The 26191-nt window shown below is 42.7% G+C and overlaps 1 long non-coding RNA gene across 5 annotated transcripts in view; it reads right to left on the bottom strand.

The window, feature by feature from the left end:
- Positions 1 to 3764: 3764 nt before the first annotated feature.
- LOC117068710 overlaps positions 3765 to 26191 on the bottom strand; it is a 90534-nt gene continuing 68107 nt past the window's right edge. Inside the window, exons 3-5 of one of the 5 annotated variants that reach the window (XR_004431212.1) lie at positions 9406 to 9549; positions 6756 to 6973; positions 3765 to 4701 (exon numbers count right to left, since the gene is read on the bottom strand). This is a non-coding gene — a long non-coding RNA (uncharacterized LOC117068710). The remainder of the gene's footprint in view (positions 4702 to 6755; positions 6974 to 9405; positions 9550 to 26191) is intronic. The other 4 variants (XR_004431214.1, XR_004431215.1, XR_004431216.1 and 1 more) reach the window with 4 other exon arrangements.

Raw genomic sequence — 26191 nt, 5'->3', positions numbered from 1 at the left:
CCCAGAGTTAAGAAAGCATATAACATGGTTAAAGAACTGAAAAGTGATTTGGTATGATTAGAGTAGAGAGGAAAGAGAGGTTTCAGCAATAAGACTGAAAAGGTACACTGGATGGGAAGGGTGTGTGGGATGGCAGGGGGATGAAGGGAAGTTGGTCAATGGATACAGACTTACAGTTAGAAGAAATATGTCCTAATATTCAGTTGCAGAGTAGGGTGACAAGAGTTAGCAACAATGGATTGTATATTTCAAAATAGCTGGAAGCCAGGACTTGAAATGTTCCCAACACTTACAAATAATAAATACTCCTGACTTCTTATACATTCCATGCATGTAACAAAATATCACATGTACCCCATAAATATGTAAAATATTTTGTATCAATTTTTAAAAAGATATACTGGACCCAGATTTAGAAGCACCCTATAAAATATCTTAAAGGGTTTTACTGTGTGTCTATGGAGATTCATTAGGTATTAGTCCAAGCATGTAACTGAGGAGATTTGACCTGAGTTGATGTGTGCCATGGGCATGCAGTGGGAACTGAAGCTATGGGAAGATGACATTACCCAGAAAAGACCAAAGAGGGCCTTGGCCAGTAGCCTGGGAAGTGCCAGCATTTCAGGAATGGAAAGAGAAGGAAGAGTCCCCAAAAGAGACTCAGAGAGGTAGTAAGAAAACATGAGAGGTGACAATATGCCCCAAATCACAAAGCTAGTAAGTGGCAAACTTAGAATTCAAAATATCTCTAACATTCCAAAGCCATGCTCCTAACCTCAGCATCTCTTAAATAGTGTTTTCCCTTACTGCTTAAAATTACAGTTGATATAAAATTTTGCTTATACATATTTTTCTAGGAATTCATTTATACAACAAAAAAATCATGAAGGCATTTGTTCAGTGCATCCTTGTGTTGCATTAGGAAGTAAACTTGTGAAACCTGCCTCTAGCTGCCTCCACATTTCTCCCCTGGTGTGCCCTGCCATGTCTTCAGTTTGGATACGCTTTCGTTCCCCCTAGGAGTGTCCCCTAAGGGATAACCACATACAGTCCATTGACAAATGCTTAGGATTTCTCTCCAGAAGTGCTCCCACAGGTACACAAGGCACCTACAATTCTCCAAGGAGCAAACCAAACAGTAGTAATGATCATGTTCCTTACAACATGTGTGTCTTCACCAAAACAAAGATCAATGAATGCTGTGGTTGTTTCTATTGTTTATTGTTTTATCAAAACAATACACGCTCATTCTAAATAAAACAAATGTAGGATATATAACATTTCACAAATATATAAAGCAAAAATAAGTTATTAAATTCTCCTACCTGTCTCCCCCAACCTATTACCTATAACCCCATTACCAGAAATATCCATGGCAAACAATTTGGTGTATATATATATATACACACACACACATACACATACATATATACATACAACTTTTAAATTGAAAGGATTCTATTATCTATATTGCTCTGAGACTTGTTTCTTTTTTTTTTTTTTTTTTTTTGAGATGGAGTCTCGCTCTGTCGCCCAGGCTGGAGTGCAGCGGCTGGATCTCAGCTCACTGCAAGCTCCGCCTCCCGGGTTTACACCATTCTCCTGCCTCAGCCTCCCGAGTAGCTGGGACTACAAGCACCCGCCACCTCGCCCGGCTAGTTTTTTGTATTTTTTAGTAGAGACGGGGTTTCACCGTGTTAGCCAGGATGGTCTCGATCTCCTGACCTCATGATCCACCCGTCTCGGCCTCCCAAAGTGCTGGGATTACAGGCTTGAGCCACCGCGCCCGGCCGAGACTTGTTTCTTAAACTATATAATGATCAAACTTTTTATGTCCGTGTATATAGCTTTACCTTCTTTATTTTTTCCACATACCACCCCACAGTATGAAGGCACCATTACTTCTTTAACCAGTCTTTTATTGATGACATTTGTATTGTTTCTGGGTTTTCTTGGCCTGCTTGGATTCCACAGAGTGTGAGGGGGCCCAGAAGAATATTGTTTGGGCTAAACTCTAAACTAAGCGTTTTTTGGAATCTGACATTTTTTGTACTTACCTTTCCTCCCTCTCTGAGCTTGTTGGGTATTTCTCTCCTGCTGGTCCCTCTAATCTTGCTGTTGTCTGATTTAAGGTATGTTTGTTGTTTTAAAGATTTCCTTACAGACTCTAGGACTTTTTGGGGGATGTAAGTTCAGCAAATAAACAAACTATTGTCCTAACTTTACATTCTTATTTTAGAGGATTTCGGGAGCACAGGAAGAAATTCTCTTGTTATCTGGGAATTGGCTTAAAAACCTAAAGTCATGTTTGAACTGTGCTTTTCATTTCCCTCTAAAGAGCATCCCAGCTAGAGCTTGACTAAATATATTTAAATGGAAGGCATATCCTATAACCTCAAAGAGTTAACAGTCTCCTACAGTCTGTTGGGGAAGCATAATTGGCATTAGGGAAACAATTAGAGCACAGTTGAGTGCTAAATTATGTGGTACAAGCCCCTGGGCAACGGCTTGGGATGACGGCTCAGAGGAGTTCTCTGCCTCCAAGGGGAAAGTGGAACTTGAGCTGGGTTAGGAAGCAGGAAGTCACATTCTGAAAAGTCTAGGCAGAAGGTGTAAGGCTTTTCAAGTACCAGGTAACTTCTCATACCTTCTTGTTTTCTGACATTTTAAAGTTTTTGTTTCGAGCCTGCCTACCTCCATGAGCATAGAAGCTTGATGAGGTCAAGGACTCTGTCTTTACTGTTCACCACTGAATCCTCAGTTCCTGGAACAGTGCCTGGCACACAGTGGATGTTCCATGGATATATGAACGAACAAACGACCATGGTGTGTGTGAGGAACAGTGAGAAGACTGTTCTGTCTGGAAAGAGGTGTCTCTCTTTGGGACTAGGGGACACTCCAACAGACCAGCAGAGGAGCAGCCACGTGAGCCTCAACACACAGGAGCAAGTGGGATAAACAGGATAAACAGGATGTGGGAGCCACTCACAATTGCCAAGGTGGACCTTGTATAGATTGCAATAGGGGACTTGAACCTGAAATCAAAACAAAAAACAAAACTGCTCTGCACAACCTACAGGACTCCATGTACTTGGTCAACCAACAGCTAAAGTTGGAAGAAAAAAAAAGATTTGTTTAGTCCTATCCTACCTTTCCCTTGTTAAGAACATAGGGAACTATTAATGTGATCACAATACTTTTATTAATGCCTACATGATTGCATTCACTATGTAAGCAGATAGATTCATTGCTGTCTCATATTGAGCCAATTGCCGAACAAGAACTGGTCTGTTTTTTCATACATTGTTGTTTTCTAGGTCTATATTTTGTTTTCCATCCTATATTTGTGCAATTGATTGTTGGGTCTAAATGCAGTGCTTTGCATTTTTTTCCTGGTGCATTCTTATTGATTTGAGACCATCTTTCAGCTTATGGAATTCATTTAAAATCTTGATCCTATCATCAATCACAGCAGCTATCCTCTTAGCTTGGTGCATCCATACATGCAATCTGCAAATGCCCCAAGGATGTGGATGCCTAGATCTAATTTGGAGAATCCTAAGGGGCGAGGAGTGTTTGCCGGCTGACTCACCCTCAGTCATGGGCAAAACCAAAATGATGTGTGGCCGCTAGGACGGGGTTGTATGGGAAACTTCAGGCTGGAGTTGAGAAAGGAGTAACTGTTGGAATTCCAGGTTGAGGCAGATCCAAGTCAGAATCTCTAGTTTCAGCAACCCAGAAAGATTTCTTCTAGGAAGCTGCTTTTATAAGTAAAAGGGGAAAAAATTGCTTGATAATTTTTGAGGCCTGGCAGGAATGGGGAAAGGGCATGTTGTTCAGTTTAGAAGCCAAACTAGGGGATGGGAAGAGGATGACTGGCCAGCTTAGACTGTTAGAGCTTGGGTCTCCTCACTGGCAGTCAGATATTAAATTCACTTAGAGTCAAGACCGCTGTGAATACCTCTTGCTCTCGGGAATAAATCCTACTTTGGTGTTTTAAGCTGTTTCTCTTCTGTTAGCCACTCCCCAGGTTTTCACTCAAATCCTGCATCGGTCTCCTTTGTACCTTTCCTCTCACTCTGTCTCTGTTGTAAAATCAATTACAATTTGCTTACATCTCCAGTTATGGGGGTACATTTTCCATCTGCTCCAAACATGCACACCCTTGGACTGCACCACTCCCCGCTCCTCCTGCCTCCCCGACCCCAGCCGCCTCCCCAGCAACTTGATCTTCCTAAGCAGCTCAGGAACACAGATGTTTTCACCCTGTTGCTCCAGCACAAGGGTATTTTCCCAGTGTCTCTCTGTGTGTATGCTCCAGGCACTGTGTCTCTGGGGAGGGAGAGAGTAAATGTTTTCATTCCAAACCCTCAGGGTCAGGTCTTGTTTGTCTAAACTGTGTTTGTTGCCGTAATTATCAGATTAGCTGATCTCTGACAGCAAGTTGGGGGTTGGAGAGGGGGGAGACTATTAACCCTCTGTAGGATGGTTGCTGTGCTTTCTCATGAGAATACCTTTGGGAAGAACTGTCATTTATCTTCTAACCTGGAAGATTTGTCTAGAATTCTTTTCACCGACCCTAACAGACCTTCATAATAGTCTGTTCTAAGTAAATCCAACCATCTAGCAGGCTCCACTGCTGGGATCCAACAGGCATTTAGCAGAGATGGAGGGTTGAAAGGGCATCTCTCCAGGGATCTGCTGGGAAGAGAAAGAAATGGAGCTTAAAGAGGATCTGGATAAATAACTCTTCAAACGGTGTCGGTGTCTCTTAGACCGAATAAGGAAGCCAGGAGTATACACTGAACATCTTCAGCTTGTCTACCCATCCCCTCCCGCTTGGCATAAGTGCAGCGAGGCTACCAGGCCCCACTTAGCATTGTTTGGGGATTTTCTGTTGTTTCCGAGATTGTTAAGATAATTTTTCACCGCTGCTGTTTTAACAAAACTAAATGTGTAGACATTTGTGAGTCTTTGTCATCAGACTCATATGGCTGGTGCTTTCAAAATGTTCACATCTGCCCTTTCCTTCTGCCCACAGCACCTTGAACTTCTATATGGTCTCCAAAGACATGATAAATACAGAGAATGTTCTCTCCTCTCAACTGTAACAGTAATGATTCCTTTGCATTTTAATTAAGTCTTCTGCACATGAATAAGTCTTGCATCCTTAAATGGACTAAAGACTCCTCAAGGACAAGAACTATCCTTCAATCCCATACATAGGTTACCTGGCAAAGGACCCTAAATGCAGGTGTTTAATAAATATTTTTTGTTGACAGCATTTTTCCAAACTTCTTTTTTCTGTTTCTCATCTCTGTTCCTTTCTGGGTTTGTATTTGGTTTTTAGTTACTTATGATGTTTACAGATCCTTTATTTATGGAATGGTCCTCCAATTCATACTCATCAACTCAATTCCTCCTCTTCTCTCCAAACACACACACACAGAGAGAGAGAGAGAGAGAGAGAGAGAGAGAGAGAGAGAGAGAGAAACCTTTACCAAACATCTGTATACCTAGTACTGTACAAACTTATTCTATGTGCAATTTCTTATTTGCAACCCACCGTGGCTTGTGAGGTAAGTACTATCACATGTAAGAAGGCAGAGACTCAGAGAGTTAAGTAACATAAACAAGCTCCCACAATTGTAAGTTCCAAGTGTGTGTGACTCTAAAACCCATACAAATCCCATCTTGCTAGTTACTAAAGTGGATGAAAGTTCAGATAATTAGAGAAAACATATGTTTTGCCCAAACCTAACTAAAAGTCAACCAACCTATCTTCAGTATTTTTCCCCAACAAATATAGCTATAATAATTTCTTTGTAAAATTAAAAGAAGCTCAAACCCATACATTCTGGACAACATCTTACACAACAAAATCATTTTGATATTGTCTTAGCATATGTTTTAAAGTGAATTTGACTCATTCATCCATGTCCATGCTGTTTATAAAGCTGTCACTTCTTGCAGGCAAACATGATTTTTAGAATATTCTATGTAATCCACATACTGATTCATCAAACCGCTATTGAAAAGCTGCTGTTGACTTAGAATATCCCCATGTTCTGAGAAGACAAAAGTCTTTCATCTTTATTGATGTTGCCAGGCCTGGTTCCAAATGTGGACAGGGCACAGGCAGAGATTCTTGGGAGGAAATATTCAGAAGCAGAATTGGTCAGGGAGTTTCCATATGGTGCTCCTGGTCAGCCCCAGAAGCAGGTATCAGATGGACTTCCATGGAAGCAAACAGCCAGGGAGCCGGCTCTTCTCTCCCTCTAGGGAGGTGTTCTGTTCATTATGCAGCCAGCTAAGATGCCATCCTCGTCACTCTTCTACCCAGGGTTTCCCTCTCTCTGGCACCTCCCTGCACTGCTCTTACGTCCTTCACCACAAGCCACACAGGAGGAAGATCCAACAGATCTTGAATAGGTCAACCAAACTGTGTTTGTCAGTTCTGATAAGAGAAGCAATTGTAGAGAAATTCGAATGACTATTTTGTTCCCAATCCAGAAACCCCTGTCCTAACTTGAATAAAAATTCACTGGCTACATTCGGAAGGTTTTTAAAGAGCCTGGGAAATGGAAAGAGATGATACAAGGGCCTAAAGGGAAATTCAAAGAAGGGCTTATTTTTAAAGATGAAACATTCGGAAAAATAGAAAGGTGATTTTGCCATCTTGTGGAAGTGTATCGCACATATGTTGAGCAAAGAGACCAATTCTTTTGATAAAGAATTTCAGGTTCCTAAAATACCTTACTTGATCCTGGTTATGAATAGTCAGCTTGTTCTTGTTAAGATGTTTGAAGTGCTCAGGATATTTTCTGGCCCAGATGCCAGGAGATCTGACTGCCCCTAATGGCTGTGTGGCCTTCAGTGAGACACATATCCCAACACTTATCTGGACAGTTGATATTGGACTAGATGACATCAGGTTCTTTCTTTTGTTGGTGTGGCATCATATTCTGCGCCCCTGAAGGGAAGCAAATAAGGAAAGTTGTTCAGAAAAATGATGTTTTCTTGATTTAATTTTGCAAAATGCTTAGAATGGTGCCTACCACATAGTAGTGTTAGAATTGTTAGTGTCTATAGAAGTGGAAGCTATTATAGAAGTGTTAGCTATTATCACTGACATGATAAGGATGATGGGCATGGATCCATGCACTAGAGACACATTTTTACCTCCATATCTAAATTTAAGAAAAATAATGCAATATTAATCCAGTATTCTGATAACTTTAAAGCCCTTTGTCTCTCTCTCTCTCTCTTTTTACATGGAGTCTTTATTACACAGGCTGGACTCAAACTCCTGGGCTCAAGTGGTACCACTGCACCCAGCAGAAACCTTAACAGAAAGGAAATGAGCCATGGCTACTAAACATTAAGAATAGTTATTATCAGGCCGGGCGTGGTGGCTCAAGCCTATAATCCCAGCACTTTGGGAGGCCGAGACAGGCGGATCACAAGGTCAGGAGATCGAGATCATCCTGGCTAATATGGTGAAACCCCGTCTCTACTAAAAAATAAAAAAAAAACTAGCCGGGCGAGGTGGCAGACGCCTGTAGTCCCAGCTACTTGGGAGGCTGAGGCAGGAGAATGGCGTAAACCCGGGAGGCGGAGCTTGCAGTGAGCTGAGATCCGGCCGCTGCACTCCAGCCTGGGCGACAGAGCGAGACTCCGTCTCAAAAAAAAAAAAAAAAAGTTATTATCCACAAGAGGTGCTCGCTGCCTCTTCGCAGAAGTGATTCTCAGCCAGAGACCTCAATATTTGGAGAAGAGACCTCTTATCTACTCCCCAGGGGTCTCAGAGCATTCAAATCCAAGGAGAACAGTTGATAACCTTGTAATGAATGGAAGGAGTGTCTGCTAAGCAAACAACCACATAGAGATGTTTTCTTTGAAAATTCAGCTTTATTATTTGGCCATGTTATGAACTGGGCTGCCTTGCGAAGTAGTGAGTTTCCCTTCCCTGGATTCATGGAACCTAGTTCTCTGGGAGCATAATATCAGCCTGGAACATCTTGCACCTTGAACGGTGAAGCTGTGTCTTCTAAGACTTTCGTAAAAAGGTGATTCATGGAGAGCATTACTGAGCAATGCCCTCATTTATTCTCTCTTTTCAATTCTAAGACCTAAGAATGGAAAGCACTAAGGGAATATCAGAGTCACACAAAAAGGGAAGGGCCAGAATCCTGGTTTCCAGTCCAGGCTGAACCTCCAGCTTTCCCTCTCTATAAACAGATGGAGTTGTCTTGAGCTGAAGATACTTTCTTTTTCTTTTCTTTTCTTTTTTTTTTTTTTTTTTTTTTTTTTTTTGAGATGGAGTCTCGCTCTGTCTCCCAGGCTGGAGTGCAATGGCGCAGTCTCGGTTCACTGCAAGCTCCACCTCCCGGGTTCACGCCATTGTCCTGCCTCAGCCTCCCGAGTAGCTGGGACTACAGGCGCCCGCCACCACGCCCGGCTAATTTTTCGTATTTTTAGTAGAGACGGGGGTTTCACTATGTTAGCCAGGATGGTCTCGACTCCTGACCTCGTGATCTGCCCGCCTCGGCCTCCCAAAGTGCTGGGATTACAGGCGTGAGCCACTGCTCCCCGCCTGCTGAAGATACTTTCTAACTACTTTTTGCCCATAGCAACAGTCCAATAAAAACCTTCACTGAATAGAAACTCATATGCAATATTAGAGCAAGATGAACGCAGAATAAGAAAAGAAACTAAATAAAGAAGAGAATGGCAAAAGGGCAGAAATAAAGAATTGAAGAGGCAGAGTAGAGAAAATCAGAAAATGAAGGGAGTTTTTAAAAAAAAAATGTCTACTCTGAATGTATGAGATGTAGAGAGGCTTAACGTTTAAAAACTGCAAAGAAAGAAAGATGGTAACATGCATTACATACTAAGAAAGCTACACAAAAGAGAGTAGGGTTTTAAAAAGTTACAAATCTCTATAATTGAACTAAGATTATCTGATGAGAACATCCACAAGAGATGCTAGCTGCCTCTTTGCAAAAGTAATTCTCAGCCAGAGGCCTCAATATTTGAAGAAGAGGTGTCCTGTCTATTCCCCAGGGGTCCTAGACCACCCACATTAAAGGAGAATAGTTGATAACCTCATCATTAGAAGCAAGGCTTCATTGAGCCACCATAGGGCCTTTACACTTGCCTTTTCTTGGAGGGCTCCATTCTTCCTCCCTTCACTACTCTCCATTTCCTGCTTGTCGTTACTCTAATTACTCTTACTGTTACTGTGAAGTGGTTGGTCTAGAGGACCTTCAAAATCCCTTCCAACCCTCTGAGTCCACAATTCTCTACTTCTGCTTTCAGAAGTACTCCCTACTGTTGCCTTTATTGGGATCTGAGGTCCAGGGAATAGTGTAGCGGTATGTGACGGGCACAGGGATCACTCACGTGATAGCTTGTGCGCATTGCCATGGCTCAGCTATCTCGCTGCTGGTGGAAATAATCTGGAAGAGTTGGTTCCAGGTCCATGGAGAGGTTGCTTGGTATCAGACAGTAGTCACCATTGGAAGCAGAAGCCATGTTTCAAAGCAGCTGAGAGTTATTTTATTAATGGCAATAAGGGTGATGAACTAAGTAATTTGATGAGCACTTAAAGACAAAATCATAGAACCTGCCCTTGAGGAATTCACAAACCAAATGTGGTAAGTCTAGGTCCTACACATTCATAATAATCATTGCTGCCTGGTACTGAGCACCTTCCAGGTGCTGGGTGCTGCTAAGCATGTGAACTTTGCCAAGTTATTTAATCCCCATAACATCCAAATGAAGCAAGTACTGTTGTCATCCCCATCTTACAAATGAGGTAGTGGAAGCCCAAAGATTATATACTTTACTGCTATCAGTCAGCTTGTGACAGATTGGGATTCAAATAATATATGCTTGGAGGCACGTTACTAGGCCCTTCACAAGTCCCCTTTTTGCATCAAACAAAATCCATTTAATGACTCAAGATTGATTGCAAGAGAACTGAGGTCCCCAGATTCATCTCACTCTGATTTTCACACTACTTTCAAGAACTGATGCTTGGGGCCTGCTCCTATGAGTCCTTTCTCACCATGTCATCTGTGATCCAACCTGCTTTAACCTGTCTGTTCTCTTACCTGTCTGAACCTGCAGATGCCCACACTGAGGGATTCTCAGCCCTGGAATCCTCCAAGTCTTCCCCTCACTTCACCAATCTATCCACAACCCTGACGGCATCAAGCCTTCATAGCAATGGCAGTGTTACCCAGACTGCAGATGCCTGTGACCTTTGGGGTTCCCACCTGTGCTACTTGTTCTGTTCTTAAATCAAATGAATGACCAAGTCAGGGATCATAAACCATCTTCAAGACAAGAAGTCCTCCTCTCCAGCATCTTGTCCCCTGATTCTAGCATAGTGTCTTCTTTTTAACTACTTTCTGCCCATAGGAAGAGTCCAATAAAAAACTTCACTTGGCCTCTATACTAATTTACAGTTAAAATTACTAGCTTTAGGCCGGGCGCGGTGGCTCAAGCCTGTAATCCCAGCACTTTGGGAGGCCGAGACGGGCGGATCACGAGGTCAGGAGATCGAGACCATCCTGGCTAACACGGTGAAACCCCGTCTCTACTAAAAAATACAAAAAAATTAGCCGGGCGAGGTGGTGGGCGCCTGTAGTCCCAGCTACTTGGGAGGCTGAGGCAGGAGAATGGCGTGAACCCGGAGGCGGAGCTTGCAGTGAGCTGAGATCCGGCCACAGCACTCCAGCCTGGGCGGCGGAGCGAGACTCCCGTCTCAAAAAAAAAAAAAAAAAAATTACTAGCTTTGTGAGATTATGCAAAGTATTCATGTAACTAGGATTTGGGGATAGAAGAGGCAGAAGTGTTTTCCCGTAACAATAACTAATATAGCTACTGCAAATGATATTATCATTTTTTTACTTAATCCAACAATACTTTTTTAACCCAACTTGAAGATTATAATTATCTGAAAAGAAGGATATTAATTGTAATTCAGAATTTTTTAGACCAACTTCCCCATTCTTCCAGTCACCACGCCCTACCTTCCCCATGCCCTCCAGGTATCCAAAATTGTGGAATCAGCATGAATAGGACTGGGTACCCTGTGAATACTTGGTAAATATTAACTGTCTAAATGAATTAATCTATTTGCCTCTGGTATAAGTACTTTTGCTGTCTCTCAAATTCAAATCATTTCCTCTCCTTTTACTAACACAGGCATTCATGCATTTAATTCAAACAGTTATTTACTTAGGGCTATTATGGCCTCCACAAATACACAGTCTGGTAATGGTACAAGGCAGTATGAGAACAAGTGCTCAGATGAGGGCCACAGCAATGGGGAAATAGAAAGAACGTGGGCCTTGACCTCAGCAGACCTGCCTTAATTGTAAAAGTGGAGTATTGACACCCAGTTCCCAGGGTCGTTAATAACATCGAATGTTTTGGGGGTTTGTTGAGCACTATGTGTACAAACCTCTTCAATTCTCCCTGATCCCCTACATGGGGAGAAGTGGGACTTTAAAGGGGCTGAACAATTTGCCCGCCTTGAAGTCTCACAGCTAGTGGTGGGCAGTGCTGGAATTTGAACATGCTCTTAACTCTTCCTTACAATATCTTGTTTGTGGGAGTGGCCTCAAGGATTAAACTCCTGTCAAGTTCCTCTCAGTATGTCAGTTTCCTCATCCCCTTGTCAGGAGAGGAGGACACTAAGTTCCAGGTGTGGAAATTGGTCATGTAATCTTAGCCCTGGAGAAATGTGAACGTTATCTCCTGAGGGGCAATGGTCTACCGGCCACTCAGATCTACTGTTGCCCCAGGAAGGAAGAAAGAATTGGGATTCTGCTTCCCCTTAAGGGGACTGAGGAGTAGAACTGCAATTAAATCAATGGACTTTGGGGACTTGTGGGGAAGAGTGGGAAGGGGGCAAGGGATAAAAGACAAGAAAAATGGTGCAGTATATACTGCTTGAGTGATGGGTGTACCAGGATCTCACAAATCACCGCTAAGGAACTTACTCATGTAACCAAATACCACATGTACTCCAATAACTTATGGGAAAAACAAAACAAACAGAACCCTTAGCCACTCTGGAAGGACTGCAGTTAAATTACGAAGAGGAGCAGTACATCCACTGTCAGTACATCTACTTGGATGCTTTTGTCTTTTCTGGTTGCAGCTTGGTTTCGTCTTCTTTCTTAGAAAATGTTCCTTTTCTTTCTTTTTTTTTTTTTTTCTGACACTGCAATCTCTTTATTCTTGGTCTTACACTGCACTTCTAGTTTCATAAATAAGGCCGTATTTAGGCTTTAGTTTATGGAATTGAGTTTACAAGGGTATCCTTTACTCTGTTTTATTTCTACCCTCTGGCTTCTCATGGATGTGTGCTTTGCTCAAGTGTCCCCAGAGACCGGGAAGAACCAGCTAGATGGATGATCCTTGAGTTTTGGTTGCACAGACGTTTACATGGATTATCTCAAAAATCAGATGTCGCATCTCATTTATGGGATGAAAAAGCTTCAAGAAAGGAAGACGGGATTTAGATCTTTCCTTTTTTCTTCTTTTGGACTTAAAGTGCAAAGATCTGCGTTAGTTGCCCTCCTCAGATCACTGTATGTGATCATCCATGAGAGCCCTTTCCTTGTTTTATTTTACTTCATTGTTTTCCTCCTTGATTGCCAGCATTGGCAGTCACTCTGATGTATTTAATAAGTGTTTGGACATGAGTGTATCTCCAGGTTGTTTTTTCTATAATGCTGCTCTATGAATATATGTGTTAAATCTGTACTGTTCAATGGCTCTCATTCTGTTTCTTTCTTTTTTTTGCTTGTGAAAAGTGCTATCCTTGTTTCTGCTGAACACAGAGAATAAGCGGGTTTGTCTACACCCATGTTGGCTCCCAGAGAGGATCAAAGTGTCCTTTGGGTTAGATGTGGTGACGGCAGCTGGAGAACTAGAGGAACCTGGAGGAACTGGGTAGACGGAGAGGGGAAAAGGTGGGAGGCAGCTCGAAAGCCAGGATAACTCATCTCTTACTGCAGGGGATTCTACTACCAGCTCTTCCCAGCAGGCTTTTTCACTCCCCTGCAAAAGGCAGACAGTGCCCCAGGAGGTCAGAGATAGGGCTATCCTAATGCCTTGGTAAGACTGGCTGGAGGCGGCCGGGCGCGGTGGCTCAAGCCTGTAATCCCAGCACTTTGGGAGGCCGAGATGGGCGGATCACGAGGTCAGGAGATCGAGACCATCCTGGCTAACACGGTGAAACCCCGTCTCTACTAAAAAAAAAAAATACAAAAAATTAGCCGGGCGAGATGGCGGGCGCCTGTAGTCCCAGCTACTCAGGAGGCTGAGGCGAGAGAATGGCGTAAACCCGGGAGGCGGAGCTTGCAGTGAGCTGAGATCCGGCCACTGCACTCCAGCCTGGGCGACAGAGCGAGACTCCATCTCAAAAAAAAAAAAAAAAAAAAAAAAGACTGGCTGGAGGCAGTGGAGTATAAAAAGAAAGACCTGGCCAGGTGCAGTGGCTCATGCCTGTAATCCCAGCACTTTGGGAGGCTGAGGCAGGTGGATAACAAGGTCAGGAGTTCAAGACCAGCCTGACCAATATGGTGAAACCCCGTCTTTACTAAAAAAAATACAAAAATTAGCCAGACATGGTGGTGCGCACCAGTAGTCCCAGCTACTTGGGAGGCTGAGACAGGAGAATCACTCAAACCCGGGAGGCAGAGGTTGCAGCGAGCCAAGATTGCATCACTGCACTCCAGCCTGGGCAACAGAGCAAGACTCTGTCTCAAAAAAAAAAAAGAAAGAAAGAAAACCTTATCAAGCTTCAGGGCCAAGGATACCAGCTGTGAGATTTGAACAAGTTACTCAGCCTCACTGAGTATCCTGGTATATAATGACAATGAGACACACACCTCACAGGGAAGCTGTGACAAGCTAATGAAGTCATGTTCATAAGGGACCTGGCAGAGTAGGTGACAGTCGAGCACCTGGCGAAGGATGTGACACTCAGGCTGCAGCCACAATACATGGGAGAATTTGGCTTTTGCTATATCCTACCCAAAACTTGGCTGGGCTGTTCTGATCCTCTCAAGAAAATGTGTGATGACAGTAACTCTAATAGCCACTAAAGTTAGTCAATTTTGGGAAAAGAAAAAGGAGAAACAGGAGCTGCAAAGCAATTCCATTATTAGGGAGGGCAAAAATGGAAAGGAAAATTTTAGAAGAAAAGTAATACATAGTAAATCTAGAAAATAATCTAGAGTACCTCACTAGAAGGTCTAAATTTAATCTTAAAAAAGAAATCTTGGCACCTGGGGTGGAAAAACAAATCATCTTTTTTTGCTGACTGTACAAGTAAGATGATTAAAGTAGCAATAGAAAAGAGCTTTTAAAAAAATGATGGTAAAAGGTAAAAAGGGAAATCCCACACATGACTCCTAATTTTAAAACAATTATAGTAAAATATTTATCACACAAGTTTACTGTCTTAACCACTTTTACGTGTAGGGTTCAGTGGCATCAAGTACATTGACATTGCTGTGCAACCACCACCATCCGTCTCCAGAACGCCCTTCATCTTGCAAAACTGAACCTCTGTATCCATTAAACACTAACTCCCCATTCCTACCTTCCCCTACTCCCTGGCAACCACCATTCTACTTTCTGTCTCTGTGAATTTGACTACCCTATGTACCTCATATAAGAGGAATCACACAGTATTTTTCTTTTTGTGATTGACTTATTTCATTTAGCATAATGGACCCCCAGCTTGCTAACTAAATATATTCCAAAGTCATTTACAATGTGATGTATGGATATAAGTCACAGTAAATTTTTTTTCTTTTTTTCTTTTTTTGAGATGGAGTCTCGTTCTGACGCCCAGGTTGGAGTGCAGTGGCGCCATCTTGGCTCACTGCAATTTCCGCCTCCCAGGTTCAAGCGATACTCCCGCTTCAGCCTCTGGAGTAGCTGGGACTACAGGCATGCACCACCAGCTAAATTTTTGTATTTTTAGTAGAGACGGGGCTTCACCATGTTGCCCAGGCTGGTCTTAAACTCCTGACCTCAGGCGAATGTTTTAAGTAAAGTGAAAATTCAGATCCTACCAGGCTGGCTTGACCCAATGCCAATTTCCATAATGAAAATGGCTCTCCCCAGATGTGGAAGAGCAAGTGCATACAGATGCAATGTGATCCCAGTGAAACCCCAAATGCAGCTTCTGGGGCCACAAACTTCTGCCCCTGTCTTGAATTTCTTTGTGTTGCCACAACATAAGAGTTCAGAGAGGTGTTGACAGCATTTCCCTTTATGCTTTCCATAGGGTGCATCTCATTATTATCCCTTCCCTGGACATTCACAATAACTCCAAATACGCAGGCAGACCATAAGTTAGACTACTTATATTTACTGAGAGCTTGCCATGCACCAGACACAGTCAACATTTTAAAGTGGACAGTTTTAAAGAGAAAACTGTAATGGGCAACATAATCATCTCCTACCATCTCTGTTCCTTTCTTTCTTAGATTATGAAGTAGCTATGGAATTTGAATGGGTTGATTCTTCAGTTCCCAGAATGAACTTTGATTGGTTTAACTGGCCACAGTAATTGATGTGGGAATGAGGCCATGACATAATTTCAACTTAGGAGACATGTTCACTGGAGGTGAACTAGGAAGCACAAAGTCTCGGACATTCAACACTTAAAGAATCAGCAGTCTTAGGATGATGGCAGTGCTACGGACACCAGAGTTCCATGGTTCAGGCTGTTCAGCATCAACTGCTCCTGACAGCCACCCTAACATGCCTCCAGTTTCCTGGGCCAACAGATACCTGTCATTGTTGAAGTTTCTTTGAGTTGCGTCTTCTGTTACTTACAACTTAAATCACCCTCACTGATTGCTGTGTACTTAATTGTTCTCCTCCACTTTCCGCCAGTCCATATGTTGAAGCCTTAACCCCCAACATGATGGTATGTGGAGACTGGGACTTTGGGAGATAATTAGATTTACATGTGATCATGAGGGTGGGACCCTCAAGATGGGACTAGTATCCTTACAAAAAGTGTCACTAGAAAACCTCTCTTTCTCTCTCTCTGCCACGTAAGAACACAACAAGAAGGCAGCCATCTGCAAGCCAGGAAGAGAGCCCTTACCAGAACTTGACCATGCTGACACCCTGATCTCAGATGTCCAACCTCCAGAACTGCAAAACAGATACATTTTCATTGTTTAAGCTACCTAGTTTATGGTATTTTGTTATGGCAGCCCAATCTGACTAATACACTGATACAGACATGTGAGGGTACATGCCACCAGCAGGGTGGTTCAACTGCAGGTCCACACTTACCCAGTGAAGGTGACTCAGCCCAGAGTGTGATGCAGTCTCTTCCCAACCCTCTGTGCATCACCCCTGGGAGAGTCAGCTCCTCCCACAATTGCAGTCCTGACAGCAGGCTTGTGCCTCTGAAATGATCTTGCAAACAAGCTGCCATTGGAGTGCTGAGTAGTAATATCGACTAAAACAATGAAGAAGAAGAGCAACAAGGAGGAGGAAAAGGAGGAGAAAAGGCAAAGAAGAGAGGTGCTGTGGTGAAGAGTAGTACTTCTCAACTCCACCAGAACAGCAGAGAACAATGAAAGCACACCATCAGGATGTCTTGGGGTATGGCCAGGCCAGAAAGGCCATTACCATACGTGCCAACATATTTGAAATCTTGTATTTTATCACAAAAATAATGCAGTTTCTGTATTCTACTTCATCATGTGCCTTTATATTTTTTATATCAAAATGTGCCCCTAAAAACCTTTGAGAAGGGCCATTTTATCCCAAATCTTTGAAATAATTTCCTAGTCCCACCATGCTTGCCCTGAGATGTTCACACCCCAATATGAGAAGCACATGTACATCAGAAAGAGGACTGGACTTAGAGTTTTTTTTTTTTTTTTTTTTATTATTATACTTTAAGTTCTAGGGTACATGTGCATGACGTTTATATCATGTATAACTCCCCAATGCAATCCCTCCCTCCTCCCCTCTCCCCATGATAGGCCCCAGTGTCTGATGTTCCCCTCCCGAGTCCAAGTGATCTCATTGTTCAGTTCCCACCTATGAGTGAGAACATGCAGTGTTTGGTTTTCTTCTTGTGATAGTTTGCTAAGAATGATGGTTTCCAGCTGCATCCATGTCCCTACAAAGGACGCAAACTCATCCTTTTTGATGGCTGCATAGTATTCCATGGTGTATATGTGCCACATTTTCTTAATCCAGTCTGTCACAGATGGACATTTGGGTTGATTCCAAGTCTTTGCTATTGTGAATAGTGCTGCAATAAACAAACGTGTGCATGTGTCTTTGTAGTAGAGTAATTTATAATCCTTTGGGTATATACCAGTAGTGGGATGGCTGGGTCATATGGTACATCTAGTTCTAGATCCTTGAGGAATCGCCATACTGTTTTCCATAATGTTGAACTAGTTTACAATCCCACCAACAGTGTAAAAGTGTTCCTATTTCTCCACATCCTCTCCAACACCTGTTGTTTCCTGACTTCTTAATGATTGCCATTCTAACTGGTGTGAGATGGTATCTCATTGTGGTTTTGATTTGCATTTCTCTGATGGCCAGTGATGATGAGCATTTTTTCATGTGTCTGTTGGCTGTATGGATGTCTTCTTTTGAGAAATGTCTGTTCATATCCTTCCCCACTTTTTGATGGGGTTTTTTGCTTTTTTCTTGTATATTTGTTTGAGTTCTTTGTAGATTCTGGATATTAGCCCTTTGTCAGATGAGTAGGTTGCAAAAATTTTTCCCATTCTGTAGGTTGCCTGTTCACTCTGATGGTAGTTTCTTTGGCTGTGCAAAAGCTCTTTAGTTTAATTAGATCCCATGTGTCAATTTTTGCTTTTGCTGCCGTTGCTTTTGGTGTTTTAGACATGAAGTCCTTGCCCATGCCTATGTCCTGAATGGTACTACCTAGATTTTCTTCTAGGGTTTTTATGGTATTAGGTCTAACATTTAAGTCTCTAATCCATCTTGAATTAATTTTCGTGTAAGGGGTAAGGAAAGGATCCAGTTTCAGCTTTCTACTTATGGCTAGCCAATTTTCCCAGCACCATTTATTAAATAGGGAATCCTTTCCCCATTTCTTGTTTCTCTCAGGTTTGTCAAAGATCAGATGGCTGTAGATGTGTGGTATTATTTCTGAGGACTCTGTTCTGTTCCATTGGTCTATATCTCTGTTGTGGTACCAGTACCATGCTGTTTTGGTTACTGTAGCCTTGTAGTATAGTTTGAAGTCAGGTAGCGTGACGCCTCCAGCTTTGTCCTTTTGACTTAGGATTGTCTTGGCAATGCGGGCTCTTTTTTGGTTCCATATGAACTTTAAAGCCGTTTTTTCCAATTCTGTGAAGAAAGTCATTGGTAGCTTGATGGGGATGGCATTGAATCTATAAATCACCTGGGCAGTATGGCCATTTTCACGATATTGATTCTTCCTATCCATGAGCATGGTATGTTCTTCCATTTGTTTGTGTCCTCTTGATTTCACTGAGCAGTGGTTTGTAGTTCTCCTTGAAGAGGTCCTTTACATCCCTTGTAAGCTGGATTCCTAGGTATTTTATTCTCTTTGAAGCAATTGTGAATGGAAGTTGATTCCTGATTTGGCTCTCTGCTTGTCTGTTACTGGTGTATAAGAATGCTTGTGATTTTTGCACATTAATTTTGTATCCTGAGACTTTGCTGAAGTTGCTTATCAGCTTAAGCAGATTTTGGGCTGAGACAATGGGGTTTTCTAAATATACAATCATGTCATCTGCAAACAGGGACAATTTGACTTCTTCTTTTCCTAACTGGATACCCTTGATTTCTTTCTCTTGCCTGATTGCCCTAGCCAGAACTTCCAATACTATGTTGAATAGGAGTGGTGAGAGAGGGCATCCCTGTCTTGTGCCAGTTTTCAAAGGGAATTTTTCCAGTTTTTGCCCATTCAGTATGATATTAGCTGTGGGTTTGTCATAAATAGCTCTTATTATTTTGAGGTACGTTCCATCAATACCAAATTTATTGAGCGTTTTTAGCATAAAGGGCTGTTGAATTTTGTCAAAAGCCTTTTCTGCATCTATTGAGATAATCATGTGGTTCTTGTCTTTGGTTCTGTTTATATGCTGGATTACGTTTATTGATTTGCGAATGTTGAACCAGCCTTGCATCCCAGGGATGAAGCCCACTTGATCATGGTGGATAAGCTTTTTGATGTGCTGCTGAATCCGGTTTGCCAGTATTTTATTGAGGATTTTTGCATCGATGTTCATCAGGGATATTGGTCTAAAATTCTCTCTTTTTGTTGTGTCTCTGCCAGGCTTGGTATCAGGATGATGTTGGCCTCATAAAAAGAGTTAGGGAGGATTCCCTCTTTTTCTATTGATTGAAATAGTTTCAGAAGGAATGGTACCAGCTCCACCTTGTACCTCTGGTAGAATTCAGCTGTGAATCCATCTGGTCCTGGACTTTTTTGGTGGGTAGGCTATTAATTGTTGCCTCAATTTCAGAGCCTGCTATTGGTCTATTCAGGGATTCAACTTCTTCCTGGTTTAGTCTTGGGAGAGTGTAAGTGTCCAGGAAATTATCCATTTCTTCTAGATTTTCTAGTTGATTTGCGTAGAGGTGTTTATAGTATTCTCTGATGGTAGTTTGTATTTCTGTGGGGTCGGTGGTGATATCCCCTTTATCATTTTTTATTGCGTCTATTTGATTCCTCTCTCTTTTCTTCTTTATTAGTCTAGCTAGCGGTCTGTCAATTTTGTTGATCTTTTCAAAAAACAACTCCTGGATTCATTGATTTTTGGAGGGTTTTTTGTGTCTCTATCTCCTTCAGTTCTGCTCTGATCTTAGTTATTTCTTGCCTTCTGCTAGCTTTTGAATGTGTTTGCTCTTGCCTCTCTAGTTCTTTTAATTGTGATGTTAGAGTGTCAATTTTAGATCTCTCCTGCTTTCTCTTGTGGGCATTTAGTGCTATAAATTTCCCTCTACACACTGCTTTAAATGTGTCCCAGAGATTCTGGTATGTTGTATCTTTGTTCTCATTGGTTTCAAAGAACATCTTTATTTCTGCTTTCATTTCGTTATGTACCCAGTAGTCATTCAGGAGCAGGTTGTTCAGTTTCCATGTAGTTGAGCGGTTTGGATTGAGTTTCTTAGTCCTGAGTTCTAGTTTGATTGCACTGTGGTCTGAGAGACAGTTTGTTATAATTTCTGTTCTTGTACATTTGCTGAGGAGTGCTTTACTTCCAATTATGTGGTCAATTTTGGAATAAGTGCAATGTGGTGCTGAGAAGAATGTATATTCTGTTGATTTGGGGTGGAGAGTTCTATAGATGTCTATTAGGTCCGCTTGGTGCAGAGATGAGTTCAATTCCTGGATATCCTTGTTAACTTTCTGTCTCGTTGATCTGTCTAATGTTGACAGTGGAGTGTTGAAGTCTCCCATTATTATTGTATGGGAATCTAAGTCTCTTTGTAGGTCTCTAAGGACTTGCTTTATGAATCTGGGTGCTCCTGTATTGGGTGCATATATATTTAGGAGAGTTAGCTCTTCCTGTTGAATTGATCCCTTTACCATTATGTAATGGCCTTCTTTGTCTCTTTTGATCTTTGATGGTTTAAAGTCTGTTTTATCAGAGACTAGGATTGCAACCCCTGCTTTTTTTTGTTCTCCATTTGCTTGGTAGATCTTCCTCCATCCCTTTATTTTGAGCCTATGTATGTCTCTGCATGTGAGATGGGTCTCCTGAATACAGCAGACTGATGGGTCTTGACTCTTGATCCAGTTTGCCAGTCTGTGTCTTTTAATTGGAGCATTTAGTCCATTGACATTTAAGGTTAATATTGTTATGTGTGAACTTGATCCTGTCATTATGATATTAACTGGTTATTTTGCTCGTTAGTTGATGCAGTTTCTTCCTAGCCTCGATGGTCTTTACATTTTGGCATGTTTTTGCAATGGCTGGTACCGCTTGTTCCTTTCCATGTTTAGGGCTTCCTTCAGGGTCTCTTGTAAGGCAGGCCTGGTGGTGACAAAATCTCTAAGCATTTGCTTATCTGTAAAGGATTTTATTTCTCCTTCACTGATGAAGCTTAGTTTGGCTGGATATGAAATTCTGGGTTGAAAATTCTTTTCTTTAAGAACGTTGAATATTGGCCCCCACTCTCTTCTGGCTTGTAGAGTTTCTGCCGAGAGGTCTGCTGTTATTCTGATGGGCTTCCCTTTGTGGGTAACCCGACCTTTCTCTCTGGCTGCCCTTAAGATTTTTTCCTTCATTTCAACTTTGGTGAATCTGGCAATGATGTGTCTTGGAGTTGCTCTTCTGGAGGAGTATCTTTGTGGCGTTCTCTGTATTTCCTGAATTTGAATGTTGGCCTGCCCTACTAGGTTGGGGAAGTTCTCCTGGATGATATCCTGAAGAGTGTTTTCCAACTTGGTTCCATTTTCCCCCTCACTTTCAGGCACCCCAATCAGACGTAGATTTGGTCTTTTTACATAATCCCATACTTCTTGCAGGCTTTGTTCATTTCTTTTTCTTCTTTTTTCTTTTGGTTTCTCTTCTCGCTTCATTTCATTCATTTGATCCTCAATCGCTGATACTCTTTCTTCCAGTTGATCGAGTCGGTTACTGAAGCTTGTGCATTTGTCACGTATTTCTCGTGTCATGGTTTTCATCTCTGTCATTTCGTTTATGATCTTCTCTGCATTAATTAATCTAGCTGTCAATTCTTCCACTTTTTTTCAAGATTTTTAGTTTCTTTGCGCTGGGTACGTAATTCCTCCTTTAGCTCTGAGAGGTTTGATGGAGTGAAGCCTTCTTCTCTCATCTCGTCAAAGTCATTCTCTGACCAGCTTTGATCCGTTGCTGGCGATGGGCTGCGCTCCTTTGCAGGGGGAGATGCGCTCTTATTTTTTGAATTTCCAGCTTTTCTGCCCTGCTTCTTCCCCATCTTTGTGGTTTTATCTGTCTCTGGACTTTGATGATGGTGACGTACGGATGGGGTTTTGGTATAGGTGTCCTTCTGTTTGATAGTTTTCCGTCTGACAGTCAGAAGGACTGTCTGTTGGTCTGTTGGAGATTGCTTGAGGTCCACTCCAGACCCTGTTTGCCTGGGTATCAGCAGCAGAGGTTGCCGAAGATAGAATATTGCTGAACAGCGAGTGTACCTGTCTGATTCTTTCTTGGAAGTTTCCTCTCAGGGGTGACGCCACCCTGTGAGGTGTGGGGTGTCAGACTGCCCCTAGTGGGGGATGTCTCCCAGCTAGGCTACTCAGGGGTCAGGGACCCACCTGAGCAGGCAGTCTGTCCGTTCTCGGATCTCAACCTCCGCGTTAGGAGATCCACGGCTCTCCCCAAAGCTGTCAGACAGAGTCGTTCGCGTCTGCACCGCCCCCGCTCTTTCCCCTAATGGGCTGCAGCTGTGCGCTGTCCGCAGAGGTAGAGTCTACAGAGACAGGCAGGCTTCCTTGAGCTGCTGTGAGCTCCACCCAGTTCGAGCTTCCCAGCGGCTTTGTTTACCTACTTAAGCCTCAGCAATGGTGGGCGCCCCTCCCCCAGCCTCGCTGCTGCCTTGCGGATAGATCGCCGCAGACGGCTGTGTTAGCAGTGAGGGAGGCTCCGTGGGCGTGGGACCCTCCCGGCCAGGTGTGGGATATATTCTCCTGGTGTGCCTGTTTCCTTAAAGCGCAGTATTGGGGTGGGAGTTACCCGATTTTCCAGGTGTTGTGTGTCTCAGTTCCCCTGGCTAGGAAAAAGGGATTCCTTTCCCCCTTGCGCTTCCAGGTGAGGCGATGCCTCGCCCTGCTTCAGCTCACGCTGGTCAGGCTGCAGCAGCTGACCAGCACCGATTGTCCGGCACTCCCTAGCGAGATGACCCCAGTACCTCAGTTGAAAACGCAGAAATCACCGGTCTTCTGTGTCGCTCGCGCTGGGAGTTGGAGACTGGAGCTGCTCCTATTCCTAGAGTTTTAAATCTAAGTTATTTTCCAATACCATCTCTTCCTAGTCTTGATCTTGAAAAATCACTCATCTTTAAGCTTCTCTTTCATCATGAGTAACAGAGAGGATAACACCGACACCTTCTCTCCCTTTCTCATAGAAGCATCAAACTCCAAGTAGTTAATGTGAGAGAAAGGACTTGGGAGACCAGGAAGTCCTGACCTTTTTGTCATGTAGGGTATTTTCCCAGGAATACTTTGGAAGTTTCCTTTAATTTGTTCTTGGACTAACCTTTCCTATTCACTCTGATACCTTTTTGTTCAACCCTTGTATCTGTGCTTGGAAGAGCACAGGAGGCAAAAAGAATAAGGATTCATAGTCACTTGTCAATAGGGGTGGAAGAGAAGTCAGATTCTTATTTATCTGAGATGAAGTCTAGCAATCTAGCTCTGTTGCCAGGCTGGAGTGCAGTGGCATTATTTCTTCTCAGTGCAACCTCAACCTCCCGGGTTCAAGTGATTCTCCTGCCTCAGCCTCCCAAGTAGCTGAGATTACAGGCATGTACCATCATCCCTAGCTAATTTTTGTATTTTTAGTAAAGATGGGGTTTCACCATGTTGACCAAGCTGGTCACAAACTTGTGACCTCAAATGATCCACCTGCCTCAGCCTCCTAAATTGCTAGGATTACAGGCGTGAGCCACTGTGCTCGACCAGATTCTTATCCTTGAGTGACCTTTATATCCCTTCATTCCCTTCATGTCTACATCTTCCACCCTTATCATGGCATCTCAAGTTTCCCTACTTAAAAGAATCCAAGCCTGTATCCCTCATACTTGCCTTATGAACAAATTACCTGGGATACAGGAAGGCAAGTGAGTTCCATCTCCAGTAACAGCTCTGGTTCATTGGTTGCTTAGAACATTACATTGAGAAGAATCACTCAATGGGAAAGAGTATAGATGGATTAGAAATGTCTGCAAAGACAGGGAAGTGAGAACAGCCACATTTGTGGCATCACTAGCTGTCCTTGGTTGACAGGCTCAAGATGAGTCAGCTCTGAAAAGTGTTGGACGGGCATGGTGGCTCATGCCTGTAATCCCAGCACTTTAGGAAGCCAAGGCCGGCAGATCACTTGAGGTCAGGAGTTTGAGACCAGCCTGGCCAACATGGTGAAATCCTATCTCTGCTAAAAATACAAAAATTAGCTGGGTGTGATGGCAACCTGTAATCCCAGCTACTCGGGAGGCTGAGGCAGGAGAATCATATGAACCTGGGAGGCAGAGGTCACAGTGAGCCAAGATCATGCTACTGCAGTACTCCAGCCTGGGGGACAAGTGAGACTCCATCTTAAATTAAAAAAATAAAAAATAAAAATAAAAAAGTCACGATTATTGAAAGCTGGAAGGTTTTCACAAAAATCTCAAATGTGGGAGTTTCTATCCTTGGGGTCTTGACTCGTGAGGCATTTACAAAATCAGTAATAGTGACTAATATCTCATATTTGATAATATGAAGGCCCACCTCCTTCCCTGTGATAGGGTTGTCAAGATTCTTTCCTTTTGAGCAGAACAGTATCTACTCCATTCACTAATGGTGTATCACACTAGTTGCTATGATTGACATTTGCTGAAGTCACAGAAATTTCTGGAATGTTATTGTTCTACCTGATAGTCCAGCCTGCCGATTGAACCCATGAGCAATTGTGGACTTGAATAGACAGTGATGACCTAAGATGAGTGGCTGCTTGCAGAGAACAATGCTAATAAACAGACTCCTGGTGATTACCAGCCTGGGAATCCATGTTCTAATAAAATACGACATCAATCTTAATGTAACCACTTCAAATCCTACCCCGTAATTCTGAAATTTTTAGAGGCTTCAGATTTGGATGAACACACCAATGAGTTTATTTCAAAATGCCTATTTCTATTTCAGTATGCAATTACTTGACACTTTTTTGAAAAAAATAACAAACAGCTTCTATTAAATAATTGTCTTTTTGTTGCAGAATTCTAAAGGGTTTATGGACTGTGTACATACACTGCATTTAAGCTTTTCATTTATTTGACTACTTTGGTGCTTTCAGTTTGCCGGAAAGCAGACCCTCATAGATGAAAGGCCCAGCTGGTGTCCAAAAGTCATTGATTTGCCTTGTCGGCTCTTTAGGCAACCAGGCTTTCTAAGTGGGTAGGCCCTAGGGTGTTTGTTTGATTTTGGTCATGTCCTACTGTGCTTCGACATCAAGCTACACAACAACCATAAAAGACATAATGATTACATATTTTTGGAATTTCTATTTTTCCTGGGTTTCTTTAGGGCCTATCATTTCTTTTTTTTTCTTTTTCTTTTTTTTTTTTTTTGAGATGGAATCTCACTCTGTCACCCAGGCTGGAGTACAGTGGCATGATCTTGGCTCACTGCAACCTCTGCCTCTCAGGTTCAAGCAATTCTCTTGCCTCAGCCTCCTGAGTATCGAACTACAGGCATGCCAAACCTTATCCAGCTAATTTTTGTATTTTTAGTAGAGATGGGGATTCACCATGTTGGCCAGGCTGCTCTTGAACTCCTGACCTCGGGTGATCTACCCACCTCCACCTCCCAAAGTGCTGGGAATACAAGAGTGAGCCACTGTGCCCAGCCGGGCCTACCATTTATTTCTATCTGAGCTTCCCTTGCCAATGAACTCTTGCATTTTAAGTAGTAGCCATTGTGGAAAAAGCTGTGGAATGGGAACATTTCAGAGAAAATCACCTTGAAGAGTGACAGGCTGAGGTTTGGGGTGGCCTGTAGGAGCCCTGTGCCTGGAAGAGATGACAGGTACCTACATCTCTCCTAAAAGCAATGAGGACATGGTTAGTAATAAGGGACTTCTCTATTATACTTTTCCTGCTCCTAATTTCTTTCCTTATTCTCTTGTTTTCTCCCTCTCTTTTTCTCATTTCCTTTGGTTTCTCTCCTGTCCTTTTTTCTAATTTCCCTTTTTATTTTCTTGCTTTTTCTCCTCCCCTTTTTTCTTCTCTCCCTCGTCCCTTCGTTTCTGTCCTATTTCTCTGCCCTTTCTGTGAAAACCATTTTCCCTTTATGGCGTCAGACTGTTTCCCAAGGTGTGTTCTACCAAGCACTGGATCCACAGGTTGCTTTGTGGAAAATAAAAAAGATGGGTCTGAAGCAGGGCCATCAGTGGTTCAATAAGTTCAGGAAACAGTG

Source organism: Trachypithecus francoisi, unplaced genomic scaffold, assembly GCF_009764315.1.
Source record: "Trachypithecus francoisi isolate TF-2019V2 unplaced genomic scaffold, Tfra_2.0 Contig01579, whole genome shotgun sequence".
Lineage (NCBI taxonomy): Eukaryota > Metazoa > Chordata > Mammalia > Primates > Cercopithecidae > Trachypithecus > Trachypithecus francoisi.
Note: the sequence above shows the minus strand (reverse complement) of the source record. Positions and strands in the feature narration are given on the sequence as shown.